The 19,136-nt window shown below is 40.6% G+C and overlaps 1 protein-coding gene across 1 annotated transcript in view; it reads left to right on the forward strand.

Annotated features, from left to right (window-relative positions):
- The window catches only part of NTRK3 (neurotrophic receptor tyrosine kinase 3), a 650,206-nt gene that overhangs the window by 474,139 nt on the left and 156,931 nt on the right, over positions 1-19,136 (forward strand). The window lies entirely within an intron of this gene.

The raw sequence follows: 19,136 nt of genomic DNA on the forward strand, positions 1-19,136 counted from the left end.
CATTAGAACCCACATTAAGCAAAAGCCGATAAAAAGCTGAATGGCAGCTTTTTTTCCTAACTTTCTCCATAAAGTATAGCACAGAGTGATGCATAGCTGGAAAAGTTAAGTACATTTAGTAGATGATGTTAATTGGTTTGTTGTGTTCAGTGGTTTATTTCTAATACTTCATTAGAACCCACATTAAGCAAAAGCCAATAAAAAGCTGAATGACAGCAAACCATGCATTTCCAAAAATGATGGTTATTGAAGTGTATGAACCATGTGTTTTAGTCAGCATTTATCATGTGCAGTAATAGTTTGACCCCCCATATTCTAAGACTCAGCTGAAGTTGACATTTCTATTTATGTTAAAAGTTGTATGTTTTCATAACCATCATGACCCTGATATGTCCATGGATGTTATATTGCCCTGTTGTTTTTAATGAAGTCCTTTTTCCATACAAGTCCCTCCATTTACAGGCTCACCTACTTGTTGAGATGTACTGAATGGCTCCGTAATGGACTTCAAACCAGTAGACAATTTGTTACATTGTCCATTTCCATAACTGTCTGGAGCTATAACCAGTACATAGTATATTATGTGACATTATACATTAAGTTTAGTCATATGGTAAATGGCATAGATCTAATCCATCAATGACCATTTGAGATAATACAAGTACACAACTACCTTCTCAGGGATAATTAATTTGCTCGACAACAAGGCAAATCAAATATATTATGGCTTTATAAATTATTACTAGACCTCTCTTCACTTTAATCAATACATAGCCCTCATGACAGGAGATACCAATAACTTGGATAGCCTCATAACACATGTCTTTCTGCAAAGCAAGAACACTTCATAATGTTCTTGTGGCTCAGAGAGTACTTATAAAGGAACCACTTTCGAGTCCAGCTCCCATGCTCCCTTCCTGTGGCTTCTTTCTTCTCATCCTGTTGTGGGGCTGTTTGGAGAAAGAAGCTTTCACAAGATTTCTTCTGGGTCGCAGCAGACATATTTGATGGCACGTTTTTACTAAGGTCTTGAATTAGGCAATAGACTTTTACATTCATCTTTGCTTTCTGCATTCATTTATCTTTGCTTACTGCATTTTATCAACATTTTCTTGCTACTATTACTGTTTACTTTACTTTAAAAATTTCCTTAAAATATCCATACAGATTATTATCTCTACGGTGTTCAATAATGGATTTTTAAACAATGGTCATACTGTATGTAGCTCACAATATAACTAATGTTAGCTCTTTAAGCATGTGGATGTTTCGGGTCTAGAGCTTTCATATATTTGCCAAATAGATCATTTTTCAACAAATGGAAATTTGTTGAGCCTTGTCTTCTGGGAGGTGGGGCATTGTTGATATTACTTGACATTAAGAAGACCATTACTTTCTCTAAAGAAGACTTCATTCTTACTGAGTGATTCAAACTATCTTAACTTTTAATTGGGTACCTCGGTTAGAACAAGTGAGAAGGTGAAAGCTGCATAAGTACTATTTGCCAAGTTTTGGGTAATAAATTATGTAAATATATAAACGGTGTCTGAAAAATCTACAATTTCATGCTACAGTACTGTAGGTCTAAACATGCTTAAAATTGTTATCATATAATTAAACTCAGGTTCAATATTGGAAAAGTAATTTGAATAAAATCCCATACTGTTCTTAAAGAGGTTGTCGATGACGTGTCCTCAGGATAGGTCATCAATTGTGATCAGTGGGAGACCACCAGCCAGGACTCCCCAGCAATCAGCTGTTCCCCCTCATCATTGTCTTTGTGTACTGAGTAGAGATGAGCGAGTATACTCACTAAAGGCAATTGCTCAAGCGAGCATTGCCTTTAGCGAGTATCTCCCCCGCTCGAGACTGAAGATTCGGGTGTCGGCGCGGGGGAGCGGTGAGTAGCGGCTGTCAGCAGGAGGGAGCGGGGGGGGGGGGGGAGGAGAGGGAGAGAGAGATCTCCCCTCCGTTCCGCCCCGCTCTCCCCCGCAGCTCCGTGCCCTCTGCCGGCACCCGAACCAGCAGTCTCGAGCGGGGGAGATACTCGCTAAAGGCAATGCTCGCTCGAGCAATTGCCTTTAGCGAGTATACTCGCTCATCTATAGTACTGAGTTGTCTTGCTGCTGCACATCAGCCTTTATCATAAATGGGGCTACAAACCTAATTTCTCTATCTCAAATACATATGCAGAAGAGACAGATTTATAGGTTTATTAACCTAAAGATGTATCCAAACCTAACTTTCCGTAAATGTTGTTAATGGCTCCAATATTTCAAGATACAAAGTCAATACAATATTGGAACATGCTAGCAAAACCCTCGCCAGGATGGAACTTACATCGCAAACACTTGGTGCTCAAACATAGACAATATGGAATAAACAATACATTCCTAGACAGAGTATCTCAAAATCATAATTTTTTTAAAGCTGCTCGTCCCGGGATATGTTGGTCCAAGAGGAGAGGTAAAGAAGGACACATCTGTATAAGTATGTTTTTGAAGTACCATTTGGAGGACACTGTAGAAAACCAACACACACAAAGGGCAAACAGATGTAAACAGGTAAAGAATGAAGAACTCAGTGCTGCAAGTGAACACTGCCAGCCACTGATTACCTGTGCTGCCAATAGGAAACTTTGCCAGTTGCTGACCCATACTTTCACTGACCAATATCATTAGTAACACTTAGCAGAAGAACTAACACTTTTATAGCTTCAATATGTAGAATTGATTGCAATCAGTACGAGTCTACATAACAATGCTTTCCATCGGACAGGCACAACATCACATTGATATTTGCTATGAGCTTTAGTGGTTTTACAAAGCAGATTCATGGAATCGAAGAGTTATAATACATTTCACTCTCAATGTTCTTCTCCCTGTTCTAAATTTAATTTTCCAGTCTTTGTTCATGCATACGTCCTATATATTCTGCTTACCAGCTTCTTTTTCATAAAAGGGCATGTCAATAAATGTTACTAAGTTACAGCAAGTGAAAAACAACTCCTTAATACCCTATTAATAGAGCATTGGCGTGATATAGATTTCTGTCCACCCTATGCTAACAAAAATTGCTTATGGCATACGATGACGGATGCTTATTTGTTTCCACTTAGTTCAGCGTAATAGAGCCAGATCTGAAATATTGAAAACAGGTTTATGGATACTGATGTTGGGATAGAAGCAGCTTGGAACAATTTCCAGGCTCAGTTCCTTCTTTTTCTCATTTCTATAGCGGTCATTAGTGTACTGCTAGAGAGAAGGGTCATGAGGACAAGTATGTTGTATCCTCTGTGATCTACAATCTTACTTAGGTGTGCCTTGATCTTAGCAAATTAAGCCATTACAAACTGAAGAGTGATGTCAGTTATCCAAGCAGGTGGGAAAATTAACAATGAATCACTTCTGGTCACTTTGGTCATTGCCATAGCAATTCAATTACAGAGGTGATATTTGCAACTAGGTCATTCTTGCTAGAGCTGTGTTTGTCCCCCACCATATGTTATTGTTATTATTATTAGCATTATTATTATTTAATAAGTTGCAAAAAGTAATTCATATACATGGATTTCTAAATCTATGACAGTCACTTTCATAAGGCCAGTGATTGTATGCATTCACTGAGTTTGAATAAAGAAAATGTGCAGATGTAAGGCTGCAATCACCCCTGCCTCAGGGCTCAGTTCAGGATTTCTGTCTCTCTGCCCTGTTTTTTTGGAGACGAGAAACTGAAATAAAATGGATCCGGGTTTTTACCGGATTTCAATGGGGTTTCCGAAAGAGAAAAGACAAATGGAAAGACTTCTTTTTGCTTCCATTCTGTTAGGCTTCCGCTTTTTTCAGACAGGAAAGTAGCACAGTGTGTAGCTTTATTTTTCTTTCCGAACATGATGGAATGGAAGCAAACAGAAGCCTTTCCGTTTGCTATCCTTTTTTTAAAAAAAAAACCTTATTGTAATAAATGAGGAAAAGAACAGATCCGTCTTTTTTCTGTTTTATTTCAGTGTCTCTCCTCCAAAAATGGAGCAGAGAGATGGAAAACCTGAAATGAGCCCTAATGCAGATGTGAAAGAAGATTAGGTTGTTAACAAGGACAGTGTTGTATTATGGGTTACATTTTTTGTATTTTAAAGTAAGGCTTCAGTCACATCGGCGCCCGTGTTACTACAGGAGGGAGATGGACGTACCTGAAGACGGCCGTCTCTCTGCAGCGCCGGAGGAATGAACATGTGACCGCCTCCATTGCCGGTCATGTGTGCTTTCATCAGCGCTGGAGAGAGACGTCCATCTTCAGGTACGGCCGTCTTCTAACTGTCAGTCACATGGGCGCATCGGCGCTGGTGTACGGATGCCGATGCGCCCGTGTGACTGAGGCCTAAGGCATCACCATAACACTAGCCAAAATTGGTGGCTGTACTCAACTCTATTTCAGTGTAAAAAGAGGCAAGATTTTGAGTTTTTATGTTTCCATAGGACTTCAGGTTAATCTACTGCATTATTTTAACTTGGTGAGCTATTACGGTGCACAAATTCTGTAAATTCAAAAAAGTTAAATAGTGAATTTAAAATATCTGTTATGTTTGTGTAGAGCGGAAGAATAACCCCCCTCACCGACATCACTAACACATCATACCAAGTAATTAATGTCCACAATGGACCAAAGTAGACATATATTAAATCACCAAAATGCAGGGAACACAACACATCAAACAAGGATGAGAACACTGTCCCTAACCAACTTTGGTGTAGCAGACTCTTTTTAAAGGTATGTCCAACCCACCGACAGTGGTTGCCCCACGTCAGGAATCTATGATGCCTAGTCTTTTTCTAAATGGAGGATATGGAAGATGTTTAATACATATGGAAAAAGCAATGTATATAACATATTATTTGGTAGAAGTGAATAACTCCCACACAGAATAAATAGCCCCAGCTCCCTAGCTGACAGGAGTCCGCTGTCTCACCAAACACCTTAGGCAGGAAAATAACCAGCACCCATGTAGGGGTGGGTCTGGAATAAATGCACTGCATTTATGACTGATTGGTCAGCTAAGGGCCCTTTTATATTGGACAACTGTTGGGTACAGATGTGCCCAACAGCAGTCCCAGCGATGATTGCTCTAGTGTTTTTACATAGAAGTGATGATTGCTCAGTGAATGGAGGTGGAGTGCATCGCAGGCTGTCTGTTTACATGGGCAGATCATTGATTGTCATTCGGATCGTGCAGATATAAAAAATCAAATGAATTATCATTTGTCCTTCAGATCATGCAGGCATTTACACTGAATAGCTATTGTTCAGTTTTTTTTAGTCAAAGCTAGAAGTGTTTTCAAAATATATAGGAAATATAAAGAATGGACCAATACTTGCAAAGGGGTCAAAGTGTGTTTTTTAGATTAGATGTGAAATTAATAAGACACTGCAGCCTTTTTTTTTCATTTACACGTGGTAGGAGGTAAGGTTTTGAATTTTACCTACTGGGTTGACAATTAATCTTAGGGTGGCTTTCCACAGGATTACTTTCAGGCTCATAAGTGCCTAACAGCCATCCCAATGACTTATCGCTCCTGTATTCTCACATAGGAGCGATAATCGTTCACTGAATGGAGGTAGGGCATGCAGAGATCTCATCCGGCCATCCAGCTCCATTCACTGTGAACAGGTGATCATTCAAATGGATTGGCTGCCTGCTTACCTTGTGCTAAAACTTTCTTAGTAGTTGCTTTACTTCAGTGAGCTGAAATGATGCAATAAATGACTACTGAGCGATTTCTCACTCAATGCCCTGTCGGGTCCCGTGTTTACAGAAGACAACTATTGCTGAAAATCCTTTGTTTGAGCAATTCGTTTGACCAATAATTTTCCCATGTAAAGCCACCCATACTTATGTCTGCCCATGACCAGTGAGCTTCGATTAAATTAAGCCTTAAATGAGTTTATCTTCTGAAATAAAATCAAAATATGCCAGAATGGAATGCATAGCTGCAGACCGACAGTAATATTACCTCTCCAAAAGGCCGCTGCATTGAGAAGAGCACCCCAGATCTACTCCAGCAACTCATCTACAATTCCCTTGTATACTAGTATAGACTGGAGGGCCTCCATTCAAGAAGACCTCAATAGCACCACTGCCACATCTCGGGATACTACTGCTATAACTGCTATGTGATACATACAGAGCCCAATTGCAGATTTTGTATTAAGGCTTTTTCCAGTGTGGAAGCCTATAGACATTGAGGTGGGTTAGAGATTAAATTTTCTCTCTACGTACATATGACCTCTCTAATCATTGCAGTATAGTATCCATTCACGGTTTTGTTTGAATGCACAGAAAGCAGTTTAATATATGAATCTCTGGTCAGTGCAAATAGAGTTCATCTGTAGATCCACGATGGTGCATTCATCTGTGTACAAGCCTCACCCTATTACAACAGAACTCTGTGGTGTATAGAACAACATGCAGGGTCTGATAGTCATCTATTTTGTTCTTTCTACAAAGCTACATTTTGAGTTGGTCGTAACGATTTGCAGAAAAGCCAGTGAGCCCTTGCTAAGCAATGACACTGCTGATCAGCTCGTAATATGTTGTGTTTTGTCAGCTGTGAATAATAGTATTTCTTGATACGTGAAATACACAAAGGATTCTGCAGCTGTACACCTTTCATTAATCGCATACACCACCGTTCAAGACAAACACTCCATAATTCTTACAGGAAATAGGGGTTAAGATGTGCTAAATCTTTGATAAATACAAGTCACTTAGGATCAAGAAACATTTGAAACCACAGTACTCAAGCCAAGGAAAAGTTTTTGCCAATAGTTTCTTTTATGGCAATTCCCCTGGAATATTTAGACATCAGAACAGGAAAAATATTGCAGGAAGGAATTATTAGTTAAGTAAAAAGAATTGCTAAATATTTTGAGTTGTAAATGTATTGGGTAAATCTTCCCTCAGAAGAGTTTGATTACATTTTCTGGGATTTTAGTAATTGTAAGGAAATGTATAAAGGCAATCTTTATACTTTTCTCTCCAATCAACAGAATATGTCAATAAACTATAGAAATCATTAGAGTATATTTTGGCCAGATGAAAAAAAAGTCATATTTAATAACATGAGATTACAACAAAAAATCCCCCATACTATGGGACAAATATTTGTATGGTAACTTTATCTACTTGTGTGATGACTAGAGATGAGTGAGCACCCAAATGCTTGGGTCCGCGTTATTCGAGTCGAGCTTTTTGTAAAATTCGAGAGCTCTACTCGAGTAACGAACCCCATTGACTACAATGGGAGACTCGAGCATTCTTGTATGTGGGACGCCGGGTCCCGAGCTTCTTTTTTTTTTTCTTGGTTCGTGTGTTCTCTCTCTCTCTCTCTCTCTCTCTCTCTCTGCCAAAAAATTTGCAATTGATGCACGCTGCGTCACAGCGGGGAGGAGCCAAACCAGGCATGTCACAGTGAGGAGGAGCCAAAAATTGGGGCGGGTCAAACACGGCGTGATGCTCGTTAGAGTAACGAGCACCATCAAGTACGCTAATACTCGAACGAGCATCAAGCTCGGCAGAGTACGTTCGCTCAACTCTAGTGATGCCGTATCTCAACAGCCATATCATTATACTGTATAACTTGACAGATGTGCTATCCGAAAGTTTGAAAAAGTTGAGTAATAGCAACTATATCGGTTGTTATTCAGCTTTCTTAGGCCTTAGTCAGACGGGCGATTTTTCGCGCGATTTGCGGATCGCATGACGGATGCGCATCCGCAAATCGCGTGACCGGTGCGCGCAAGTTGCCCGCAAATCGCCCGAAAATCTGCTCCTATCCGCGTTTCATTAGAAACGGGCCGGAGCTGTCCAGCGCATTGCATTCAATGGAGACGGCAATACAGCCGTCTCCATTGAAAGCAATGCGCTGCGGGCGAGCCCGGGATGAATTGTCGGTAAGGGCTTAAATATATAAGCCCTTCCCTACAATCCATCCTAAAATGTGTTAAAATAAAAAAAAATTTTGTACTCACCTTCTCCCGGCAGCCAGAGCTCCGCGTGGCCTTCCTGCAGTGGGTGTGAAGGGGGTGTGAGTCAGACCTGCCCCCTGATTGGCTCAGCGCTGAGCCAATCAGAGGCATGCCTCACTCACACCCATTCATGAATTCATGAATGGATGTGAGTCAGACCTGCCCCTGATTGGCTCAGCGCTGAGAGGCAGCAGTCACTCACCCATTCATGAATTCATGAATGGGTGTGTGAGTGTTTTCAGCCTCTGATTGGTCAGGGCTGTGACCAATCAGAGGCAGATCATTCAGCAGGCGGGGATTTTAAAGCCCCGCCGGCTGAATAGTGCCAAGAAGCAGTTCAGGAGAACTGACAGTGGCCGCGGCTGGACTCCGGCTGCAGCGGAAAGGTGAGTATACAATTTTTTTTTATTTTAACACATTTTAGAATGAATTGCAGGGAAGGGTTTATATATTTAACCCCTTCCCGACAATTCACCCCGCGCACGCCGGCAGCCCATTGCTTTCAATGGAGCGGCTGTATTGCCGCTCCATTGAATTCAATGGGCAAACATCGTTCTTCTCTGTCACAGCTGTGGCAGAGAAGAATGATTTGTCTTCTATATGTTCTCAATGGGGTCGGCGCTGCTGCCGCCGGCCCCATTGAGCGCATATAGAGAAGAGAACAGGAATCGCAGATCGCAGATAGGTGCGATCTGCGATTTTTTGTTCTATAATTTATCGGGCGAGCGCATAAAAAGCGCTCATGTGTCCGATACCATTGCAAAGCAATGGTTTTATAAAATCGCCAGACGCATGCGCATGCGCAAATCGCGCGAAAAATCGCCCGTCTGACTAAGGCCTTAGACACAGAAATATATTCTTTTCTGCGTTTTCTATTAAGCATAATCCTTTAATGTAAAATGGCCAGGATTTGTTGATTTCTTTAATATAGAACAATATGGTACAACTACACATTTAAATCCATTAAACCCCCATAATTAGCTATATGTATGGTCTATAGTGTTATATCCTAGAATATACAGTAGATGGCTACTTTAATGTTAATGTGCTTTGCAAAAAATGTATCATTGACTCTTTCCAATAAATTCATTGATTTTACAAAGAATGATAAGTACATCATAATCACTTAAAAAGTAGCTAGTAATGGCCTTTCAACAAATGGTCATGAAACCTAATATACAACATTAGGAACTATATATTTTTTGCCTCCATGATAAATTAGGATAACTCAGTGGGTGTCATATAGAAAACCTCAGTTAGGTCCATGTAATATGTTCATCAAATATTTCTAAAATGGCAGAAAATAATACTGGTGAAGGTTCTGAAGCTGAAAAACCTCCATATTGTATGCTGTGAACACAATTTGCCATTCAAAATGTGCCAGTTTTCTGCTGCAAATTGCTCCAGGAAATTATCTCACATATCCTGCACAACATTTATGATGTGTCTTAAACACTTTTAGACACATTTTTCAGCAAGTCTAAAAAGGGGTGTGGTTTTGCATGAAAAGGGGTGTGGCTTCACTGGAAGTAAGAAAACCTTTGACAAAAAAATGTGCCAACATTTTGCTGCAAAATCTGTCATAATACTAAGCCAACTAATAGATGGAAAAAAATTAGACTAGATAGTGGCTTCGTAGTATGGAGGCTTGGAGACTTAGCAACTACGTGTGCCCCCATATGGTACGCTAGCTATAAAGCACAATATTACAAAGGTTTTTATAATCCTAGAAACAATGTTTAGGGGAGAAGAGGTCCATAATATGACATCCAATGGAGTTTATAATGGAACTTCCTTCTAAGGTATTCATATAAAATCCATCTGATACTACATAACACACCATATTCCCTTTTAAAAGCATACTGAACTTCATCAAACACTATACATTGCACCGTACTTCCCTATATTGCAAATCGCAGGTGATTAACGGTTCCATCCGGAGAAAAAAAATGATTTTGAAAAGTGCTCAGTATCATGTAAAAACATTTTAAAAAACATACTCCCCTCAGCCAATCACCCACTGCTCTCTGTAGTTCCTGCTACAACAATGATGTCCTGACACAGGGACATGCGACCACTTCAGCTAGTGTTTGGGTTGCCATTGATGTAGACAGTAGTGGCAGACCAAGCATCGTCAGAGCAGGAGCGATGGGTGATCAAGTGGGATAAGAATGACTTATTTTATGTTTTTACATGAACACTTTTCACCATTATTTTTTTCTTCCCTTTGACTACAGAGTGCTGAGATCACTTTATTCACAACATGCATGGGTATCTTAGCCCCTTGAACCTCCACTGATTTTATTTTTTGATACTTCTTTGAGACTTGTCAGAAAATATTAAAACTCGAGAACCTTTAATTCAATTTACAACGACAATGCTAACTGCACACCATAAGATGCGCTGCATGTGTTTCTAAGGTATGAATAACTTGAAATAAGATGAAACCTGCTAAATATTAAGAAGATGTCCTAAGAAGTCTACTCTGCATATTGAAAAGGAACTGGTATTGTTCAGATGACAGTTCCAGAAACAAAGACTTCCAGGCAGAATAACTGGTACTGTCAGGTCAGGGAGCTTGTAATATAAGGAAAGACAGCTGTATTCTAGGGAGGAAAGAGTGAAATTGAAACTTTAAGCATTAATAAATATGTTTTTGGCATAATGCATTATGACTTGGATACATTTTTAATATCTGGGAACACAGCTGATTTATAATGCTTACATCTAAAGCTGTAGCACACATAGTTCGAGCTAATAAATAAATAACAGGTAACTTGAATTAAAAGGATTATTCATTTTACATTGCCAGAATTTAAATGATGTAAAGTCGAAGAGATTTGTTGGAAACATCCAAAATATTGTCAGCGACTAGTACTGATGACAATTTTTCTGCTTGCATAATATTCAGTCTGAACTTGTTCTAGAATAGAAAAAAAAGATCCTATGGAAAATATCGGCTTTGGTTCACTGAAAGTTTTTGAACAGTTAGGCTTGTGTCACATGGGTGTATTTGCGCACAAAATGTTGTGTGCGCAATATGCAGAAAATGGAGCCCATTGATTTCAATGGGTTCATTCAGAAGCACATATTTCAGTTGTGCAAAGGAGACTACAGCATGCTCCAATTTTCTGAGCATTTGTGCAGGGAAAGAACATATCTTGAACTCATAAAGCTAATAGGCCATCATGATTGCACACAACTTACGCGTGCAAAAAGTACAGTAAAAACGCTGTTGCTCAAAAACAAAAAAACACAATGCCTGATATTGAAAAATGTGGTGTAAATGCACATGTAAATACGCATATGCTCGTGTGACACAGGCTTTAAACTATCTCAATGAAATTAATTCAGATCATTTACAACTCGTAAATCCTCCTGGGAATTATGCAGTAGGTTTATGTTAAGTCCTATACAGAATCACCGGTCATAGCGCAATGGAATCTGACAGTCAGGCGTGAGTCTAGGGTGAGTGTTAAGACAGCAGAAATGCATTCCTAAATTTTTTGTCACAACCTGAAGGTTGCAAGTTCAATCCCTGCTTGGTTCAGGTAGCCGGCTCAAGATTGACTCAGCCTTCTATCCTTACGAGGTCGGTAAAATGAATACCCAGCTTGCTGGGGGGTAATAAATAAAATTACCTGATAGTGCTGCGGAATAAGTTGACATTATACAAGTAGAATTTATTTTTATTCTATTGATGTCATGGTTTTGGCCATGGCCCACGTGACGCACCCACTGGCGCATCTTCGGTGTTGAATACTGAGTACTTAACTACTACCTTATGTCTGTAAGCTCTTTGGCTGGCTTGGATAATGAGCAGCCCAGCCAGCCAATCAGTAACTTTCTTTGGAGATTTATACTGACTCTTCTGAGCAAGTGTTACTGGTTTTACTAAACTGTATACTGGTTCTGTGTCTTGAGGAGTGAAGTGGTTATTCTAATCAGTGTTTTGTGCCATGTATATTCAGTGTCAGCTTGTATCGTTATCCTCTGGTTTATTTAAGCTTTTGGTACCTGTTTGATACTGGTTCTATCCTATTTGGTCAAATCTGGGTGCAGTCTTTATCTTTTATAAAATCTAGGGACATTTCAAGGAAGCCCTAGGTACCTGTCGTTTGGCCACTCTTTTCCGGGCATATACTCCACTCATTAGGTAGGTTTAGACACTTTTAGATTAGGGATAGGACCCGACGCCTCCTTATTTTATGCCCAGGCATGTATCCCATTCCTTTGCCCCATCTCTTCATTGTGTGGACTCTGTGACATCTTTGTCAGATGTGCTGCACAGATTATAGAAAATAACAAGCTTAGCTTTACTATCCTTAAATTGTATTACATATCTATTGTACAAACTGCAATCTCTCTCTCTATATATAATCTCATAACCTTGATTTTGACACATTGTTTCAGATGACTGTTTTATTCCCAAATTTTTATTGTACTTTCTTTTGCATTTGATCATCTTTAAACAGTAGGGTATATTTATTAATTACAGTCCTAGATACAATTTGAGGTAGAATACTAACTAGAGATGAGCGAGCACGCTCGGATAAGCCAGTTACTCGAGCGAGCCTCGCTCTTCTCGAGTAACTGCATTCTTGTCCAAGCGTGCTCAGGGGGTGGGGGCGAGGGTGAGCGGGGAGCGGCAGTGGGTAGCGGGAGAGAGAGGGGTCTCTCTCACTCTCTCCCCCGCTACCCCCTCCTAGCCCCCGCCTCCCCCTGAGCACGCTCGGACAAGAATGCAGTTACTCGAGAAGAGCGAGGCTCGCTCGAGTAACTAGCTTATCCGAGCGTGCTCGCTCATCTTTAATACTAATACATTTTCTATAGCAAATTTCTGCTCCATCTCTTGGACAGGTGAAGAACACCCCAAAAAACTATTTAAAAATGTTCTCTATTTGATACACATATATCCTCTTTAGAGTAGGATATTTGAAATTTCACAATGGCATACTATCAGTGGTAAAATAGATAAACGAGGCCAGCTATCATTTTGCATGCAAATTCCACAAGGCCACGGCTGCCTGGAAGAAGTAGAATCAATGACAGTTAAAATAAAGCACACACAGGGGTTTTCTACATGGAAATTAAGCAATTAGTGCTGCTAAATGTCAGGTCTCAATGTTATCTTTCTTGACTTCAGAACTATCAGCAGCTTTCGCTGTCAGTTTGCGTTCTGAAAGGGTGTTTTTGAATGCAAGTGAAATGTTGTGTTGTTACTCGCTTGTAAGTCAAAACCATTAAAGTAGAAAAAAGAAAACAATTTTGATTTGTAGAACAGCTTTAATCAGCTTCATTAAGGGCAACCTCATATTTGCCGGATTCCTTTACCCTCCATAGTATAAACAGGCAATGTCAAGATGTTCCGCTCTTAGAAAACATCAGTTCCAGACAGAACGTAACACATATTTAGAATAACTTGAAGATTACAAAACTGCCCACTCTTAAGCAATCCATAAAATAAATGAGGAATGATTTTTATCATCCACAACACAATGTTGGTAATGTTAATCGCGCATCAGTACATGACAAGTATTGTAAATATCAGGTGTAAGACTTTCTGGATCAATGCAACATCATAAAGAACACATTCAATCCCAGCAGGAGGATGAAGGAAATATTTCCTGAGGGCTGTTAGAGGAGATATCACTTAAAACAGCAACGTCAACACAACTGTCATTCTCTGGAAGTATATGAGCTGCTACATTTTGAAGCAACCACTGGGCTGTCAGATTTTTCAGCACTCGGATTTATTTTTAATGTAAATGAATAAAAGTTGAAATAACTCAAAACTCTTCTCACTACTTATATACTGTAGAACAATAGATGAAGGTCACTAGACCAACATCAGGTCTTCAGGACTAGCGAGAAAAGTTTAGCACTGAGTTAGCCAGTAGAGCAAAGTGTGATTGTTCTCAGTAAGAGAAACCAAGTAAGCTTGTAGATATGATACCTTTTAATGACAAAAATACATGATGTTGTTGCGAGCTTTCAAACCTATGCAGTTTTCTTCCTCAGGCATAATGGAACAAATCTAAAGACATATTTATATTAAAACATGGGAGGGTACAGACATGGTCAACTTAATTTGCACTAGATAAATGTCAGAGATAGCACAAGGGGGAACAGACATTGTGAGTAATAGCACTTAGATAAATACTAGGGAAGGATGACCATAACGGTAAATAATTAGTCCAGTGACAAGGAAGGTGAGCATTTATAGTCTGTAAATTGCTGTTAGAGGGTCAACACCAGGCCAACCTGTTACCTTTGCTCTGGGTTTCTCATAATCGCCACTGATGTAAAAACTGCCCTCCGAGATTCATACCACTTCTCATAGCATCAAAGATGGTTAAAAACCTATATTCTCAAATTCTTCTGCGACGTTGGGACTTAAAATTGCCTTTAAGTATGATAACTCTCATGTGTTGTATGTTGTGTCCATGACTAGAAATGTGCTTTGCCACATCTAATTCTGTCTTTCTCTCTTTAATCAAGTGACAATGCAATCTCATTCTCGTTTTCAGCTTTTGTCCTGTTTCCCCAACATAAAGGCCCCCAACAGGACATTTGCTGCACACAATCAGGTACACAACATTAGACGTGGAACATGTGAATGTCCCAGGGATCTTATAGTCCTGCTGTGTTTTGGGGATTTGTATCCTGTCTGTGGTCAGTACATATGAGCAGGTCTTGCAGCTTCTTGCAAAGATAAGTTCCTTTTTGTGTGTCAGAGGGCAATGCTGTCCTGATTATAAGGTTCCTCAAATTTGGTGGTTGCCTGAATAGAATGGGAGGGTCCGGAAATATGGTTTTCAGATGGTCATCCTTGTGTAGGGTATGATGGAGTTTTTTGCAGTTTTCCTTAGTACCTCTAGCTGTGAGTTGTAGATCACTACTAGAGGTACACAATCATTTTCTTTCTTCTCTGTGTATTGGAGTAGTTGATTTCTGGGTATCCTGGTGGCTCTGGTTATTTGGTCATCAATTGAGGTGGTATAGTAGCCCTTGTTTAAAAATGTCCTTTAAAGGTGATATAAATGTTCCTCTCTGTCTGTTGGGTTGGAGCAGATCTGGTTGTATCTGATGGCCTGGCTGTAGACGATGGACTTTTTGATGTGTTTAGGATGGGAACTGTCAATTGGTTTTTGGTATAGGGATGTCTGTATTGAGTTGTTTGAAATTTTAATGGTGGTGTCCAAAAAGCAAGACTGATATGCTAGACTCCTAATCCTTCTTGATACTTGACTATCTGAGTACAATGATTCCATATTCCATTATATTGTAGCTCATTTTATTCTTGTCCTCCCAAGATGGTGGTTACCTACAGTAGATCGTTAGGTCTAGTTTTGATGACATTAAGCAAGGGCTCCAGCCACTTAAAATTCACGGCTTTTTCCAATCCAGTATGTTACTATTCCTGGACTCTCAAGATTGCTGAGAAGAAGCCTTTTTAATGTGGGTGTAGTAAAGACAAGAACATAGGGAGACAGTCAAAGAGGGAATGGCACAGTAAACATGGATGGGCTTTTAGGCCCAAGATCTATTTATGTTTAAACACATTATTCAAGGCTTGCCATTTTAGCAATGGCATGGGCTGAATGTATAATGTCTCCAGATGTGCTATATACATCCAGTTGTGTTCAACTCAAGACATGAGATATGAAGACTAGCCTTGTATGTATTAAGAACACATTGGTGTAAAAAGCTATCTGGGTAAAAAATAATCAGCTATGGCTATTATAATTGAAACTAAACAGTATAAGGTGAATAATAATAGCTTTTGTACTATATGACTGTTGGATTGTGTTTTTTGCAAAACCGAGTTGTTAAAAAAGAGACTTAGCAAGGTTTTGAGTCCATTGCAATTAAGGATTCATTAAGGATCCCTTACAGTTAAGGAGTAGAGCCATTTTAAAAATAATCTCCTAATATTATCTTATTACTACATTATTGGTTTGAATAACCTAATCTGTGTATAGCACATTGCTGCTAAATACTGTATGTTTACATTATACACGCAAAGCTCAAATAGATATCAGCCATTTTATAAATGGTAGCAATTATGATAGTCCACCTACTAGAGAATTCAGATTCTCTGCTATTAACCTGCAGGGTTAGTCAGTAAAGATACCCTTATAGGGATATAGGGATGATTATTGAACAAATTCTCATCGGAAATTGTGACTTCAGGTAATAATCACCCAATGTTTACATGGTCACTGACAGGGCAAGAAATCGCTCACCTGTCAGAGTCACTTGGTTTTTAGCAGACCTGAAAAACAAGCGACTATCTGGCTGCGTGAACAGGAGCCGCTCAATGTTTAAGGGCCTTCTGTTCACTGTAAATGGAAGCGGGCAACTGGAAAAATCCCTGACACCCCGCCTCCATTCAGTTGAATGACTATCACACCTATGTAAAGCACAGGAGCGATCAGGCAGTAGCCCCTGGAACGACTCTAAGGCGCTTATGTGCCTGATCATAACATATCATAATCATAATATGTTACGCTGAATGAAGACAATGTCCATGTAGTTCAGCCTGTTTCCACCCCCCTTGTTGATCCAGAGGAAGACAAAAAAAAACACAATGAGGCAGAAGCCAATTTAGCCCATTTTGGGGAAAAATGATAGTTATCCTGTGTGAAGACACTTTGAGGCCTTAGTCAGACGGGCGTTTTTAGCCGCAATTTGCGCATGCGCATGCGTCCGGCGATTTTTTAAAACCATTGCTATGTAATTGTATCGGACACATGAGCGCTTTTTATGCGCTCGTCCGATAAATTATAGAACAGAAATCGCAGATCGCACCTATCTGCGATCTGCGATTCCTGTTCTCTTCTCTATATGCGCTCAATGGGGCCGGCGGCAGCAGCGCCGACCCCATTGAGAACATATAGAAGACAAATCATTCTTCTCTGCCACAGCTGTAACAGCTGTAGCAGAGAAGAACGATGTTTGCCCATTGAATTCAATGGAGCCGGCAATAGAGCCGGCTCCATTGAAAGCAATGGGCTGCCGGCGTGCGCGGGATGAATTGTCGGGAAGGGCTTAAATATATAAGCCCTTCCCTGCAATTCATCCAGAAAAGTGTTAAAATAAAAAATATATATATACTCACCTGCTCCCGGCAGCCGGAGTTCCGCGCGGCCGGCCTGCAGTGGGTGTGAAGGAGGTGTGAGTCAGACCTGCCCCCTGATTGGCTCAGCGCTGAGCCAATCAGAGGCAGGTCTGACTCACACCCATTCATGAATTCATGAATGGGTGAGTGAGTGCTGCCTCTGATTGGCTCAGTGCAGGGACCAATCAGGGGCAGCTCTCAGCTGTCATTCAGAGAAGAGCTGCCTCTGATTGGTCAGGCTGTGACCAATCAGAGGCAGCTCATTCAGCAGGCGGGGATTTTAAATCCCCGGCTGCTGAATACTACAGAGAGCAGTTCAGGAGAACTGCCGCCGGCCGCGGCTGCACTCCGTCTGCCGGGACCAGGTGAGTATACATTTCTTTTTGTTTTTACACATTTCTGGATGAATTGCAGGGAAGGGCTTATATTTTTAAACCCTTCCCGAAAATTCATCCCGCACTCGCCGGCAGCCCATTGCTTTCAATGGAGCCGGCTCTATTGCCGGCTCCATTGAATTCAATGGGCAAACATCTTTCTTCTCTGCCACAGCTGTTACAGCTGTGGCAGAGGAGAATGATTTGTCTACTATATGTTCTCATGGGGGTCGGCGCTGCTGCCGCCGGCCCCGTTGAGCGCATATAGAGAAGAGAACAGGAATCGCAGATCGCAGATAGGTGCGATCTGTGATTTCTGTTCTATAATTTATCGGACGAGCGCATAAAAAGTGGATGCACATCCACAAATCGCGTGACCGGTGCCCGAAAATCACCCGAAAATCTGCTCCTAGCCGCGTTTCATTAGAAACGGGCCGGAGCTGTCCAGCGCATTGCACTCAATGGAGCCGGCAATACAGCTGGCTCCATTGAAAGCAATGCGCTGCGGGCGAGTGTGGGATGAATTGTCGGGAAGGGCTTAAATATATAAGCCCTTCCCTGCAATTCATCCAGAAAAGTGTTTTAAATCCCCGGCTGCTGAATACTTCAGAGAGCAGTTCAGGAGAACTGCCGCCGGCCGCGGCTGAACTCCGTCTGCCGGGACCAGGTGAGTATATATATTTTTTTTATTTTTACACATTTCTGGATGAATTGCAGGGAAGGGCTTATATATTTAAGCCCTTCCCGAAAATTCATCGTGAGATCACCCGCAGCGCATTGCTTTCAATGGAGCCGGCTTTATTGCTGGCTCCATTGAATTCAATGCACTGGACAGCGCTGCACTGCTCCAGCCCGTTTCTATTGAAACGCGGCTAGGAGCAGTTTTTTCGGGCGATTTTTCGGTCCCGGTCACGCGATTTGCGGATTCGCATCCGTCATGTGATCTGCAAATCGCAGTAAAAAACGCCCGTGTGACTAAGGCCTGAGTGTGCAGTGTATGGGAAACATCAAAGCAGCTAGTCTTCACCCACCAGCTCAGGAAAAGCTAAGAGGATAGAGCTTACAAAGGGGAAAACTGGTAAAAAAAATGCAGAATACATGTCACAATGGCCAGAAATCATGTTAATCTTCATGTACACACATTGACTGCTTATTATGAAAAGTCCTTTGAAAATGTAGGCACACTTTGACTTTTCTTGAATTACATGAAGTTATACAATTTGCCATGATACAAATACAATACAATATCACACTTTCCAGTAAAAAGAAAACTATACATTTCTTCTTTTAGCATCTGAGCCTATAAGTGATGGGTGACTGACGGATGCTACCTGTCAAAGCATCCATCAGAGATCTACAGTATTTTTTTAACATCACACACTATACATCTGGGAATATGTTGAGTTTAAAGAAAAGTTGAAGGACAGATCTGTACGTTAAATATCAGTGCACGGATCTAGAAGCTACAGTAAGTATTTTTACTGCAAGTGTAAAGCAGACTGACCTATAGATCATCACAACTCTTCAGATAGAATAATATCCTATTCCCTCTGCCAGCTGCCAGCCCTTGTTTGTGATCTGAGAGACAGGAAGTGGTGAGTGAATATGATTATATT

Source organism: Eleutherodactylus coqui, chromosome 2 (genome assembly GCF_035609145.1).
Source record: "Eleutherodactylus coqui strain aEleCoq1 chromosome 2, aEleCoq1.hap1, whole genome shotgun sequence".
In the NCBI taxonomy this organism is placed as follows: Eukaryota; Metazoa; Chordata; class Amphibia; order Anura; family Eleutherodactylidae; genus Eleutherodactylus; species Eleutherodactylus coqui.